This window comes from Hyaena hyaena, unplaced genomic scaffold, assembly GCF_003009895.1.
Source record: "Hyaena hyaena isolate Hyena2069 unplaced genomic scaffold, ASM300989v1 scaffold_13, whole genome shotgun sequence".
Taxonomy (NCBI): domain Eukaryota; kingdom Metazoa; phylum Chordata; class Mammalia; order Carnivora; family Hyaenidae; genus Hyaena; species Hyaena hyaena.
In genome coordinates this window covers 1,459,490-1,461,507 of record NW_024080645.1, presented here as the reverse complement: position 1 = coordinate 1,461,507, position 2,018 = coordinate 1,459,490, and the positions used below count along the sequence as shown (strand labels likewise).

Sequence of the window (2,018 nt, the reverse complement as noted above, 5' to 3'; positions counted from 1 at the left end):
TTTTTTTTAATGGATGGGTAATATTCCATTATATAGACGCCACATCTTCTGTATCCATTCATCTGTCGGTAGACACTTGGTCTTCCATCGTTTGGTTATTGTTCGTAATGCTGCAATAGACATAGTGGTGCATGTATCCCTGTGAATTAGTGTTTTTGTATTTTTTGGTCTCTGCATTTATATATGTGTGTGTGATTTTGCTGGTCCAGCCCTTAAGAGAGCTACCCTAGGTGGGGGGCACCTGGGTGGCTCAGTCGGTTGAGCATCCGACTTCGGCTCAGGTCATGATCTCATGGTTCGTGGGTTCGAGCCCCACGTCGGGCTCTGTGCTGACAGCTCAGGGCCTGGAGCCTGCTTCAGAGTCTGTATCTCCCTCTCTCTCTGACCCTCCTCTGCTCACACTGCCTCTTTCTCTCTCTCTCTCTCAGAAATAAATAAAACATTAAAAAAAAAGAATTAAAAAAAAAAAGAGAGCTACCCTAGGTGGGGGAATTAGGGTTCATCTTGGGAGACACATGCTGTGAGGCCTCAAAAAAATTGTACAAACTCACTTTAGAAGGTGCTGTCCAGCTGTCCTGACATCATTTCTTGAGAAGTTCATCTTTTTTCCCAATGGTTTGAGCTGTCGTCTTTGTCAGTCTATATTTTCATATGTATTTGGGTCTAGTTTTGGTCTTGTATTCTGTGTCATTGGTCTCTGTCTACCCATGCTCCAATTCCATACTCTGTGTGTGTGTGTGTGTGTGTGTGTGTGTGTGTGTTTAAGGTTTTATTTTTAAGTAATCTCTATACCCAGCATGGGGCTCAATCTCATGACTGGGATCGTGACCTGGGCCAAAATCAAGAGTCGGAGGCCCAACCGACTGAGCCACCCAGGAGCCCCTCATTAAGTTTGTCTTAAGTGTTGCTATAAATGGGGCTTTTTCTGACATTATATCTTCTGATTGGTTACTGTTTGTATATATGAAAATTATTGTTTTAGTATTTTAATTTTATATTCTGAATTTTTTGTTACTTATGTTAGTTTTAGAATTGATTCTTTCAGATTTTCCAAGAATACTGTCATATTATTGTAAATAGAGAAGATAGTTTTTCTTTCCCTTTTCTACTTGTGCCCGATTTATTTATGTATTTATTTATTTTTTTTAATTTATTTCTGAGATAGAGAGGGGTGCAGTGTGAGTAGGGGAGAGTCAGAGAGAGAGGGAGACACAGAATCCTAAGCAGGCTCCAGGCTCTGAGCTAGCTGTCAGCACAGAGCCCGACGCGGGGATCAAACCCACGAACCGTGAGATCATGACCTGAGCTGAAGTCGGACGCTTAACCGACTGAGCCACCCCGGTGCCCCCCGATTTATTTTTTTAAACTTTGTTAAACAGAGAGTTAATGGTGGTAGAGATAGTGAACTTCCTTACCGTGTTTCTGATCTTATCAGGGATACTTATGGTGTTTTACACTAATTAAGATACTGGCTTTAGGTATGAGTGTGTGTGTGTGTGCGCGTGTGTGTGAAAGACCTTAAAATAGTTCTCCCCCCCCTCTTTTTTTTGGTGCACAAAGCTGATTTTATTAAAGCACAGGGACAGGACCCATGGACAGAAAGAGCTGCCAAAATGATTTCTTCTTGGGGTACCCAGCTGGCTTAGTTAGTAGAGTCTGTGACTCTTGATCTCAGGGTGGTGAGTTTGAGCCCCGTGTTGGCTGTAGCGGTTACTTAAAAATAAAATCTTAAAGGGGGTGACTGGGTGACTCAGTCAGTTAAGCATTCGACTTTGGCTCGGGTCATGATCTCACGACTTGTGAGTCTGAGCCCCCTTGGGCTGTCTGCTCTCAGCATAGAGCCCACTTTGGATTTTCTGTCTCCCTCTCTCTCTGCCCTTCCCCCACCTGCATTCTCTCTCTCGCTCTCTCACAAATAAATAAAACATTTAAAATAAAATAAAATCGGGGCGCCTGGGTGGCTTAGTCGGTTAAGCGTCCGACTTTCGCTTAGGTCATGATCTCGCGGTTCGTGGGTT

General features: G+C 43.4%; 1 protein-coding gene across 1 annotated transcript in view; it reads left to right on the top strand.

Annotated features, from left to right (window-relative positions):
- The window catches only part of RLBP1 (retinaldehyde binding protein 1), a 13,387-nt gene that overhangs the window by 8,155 nt on the left and 3,214 nt on the right, over window positions 1-2,018 (top strand). The gene's annotated exons all lie outside the window — the stretch shown is intronic.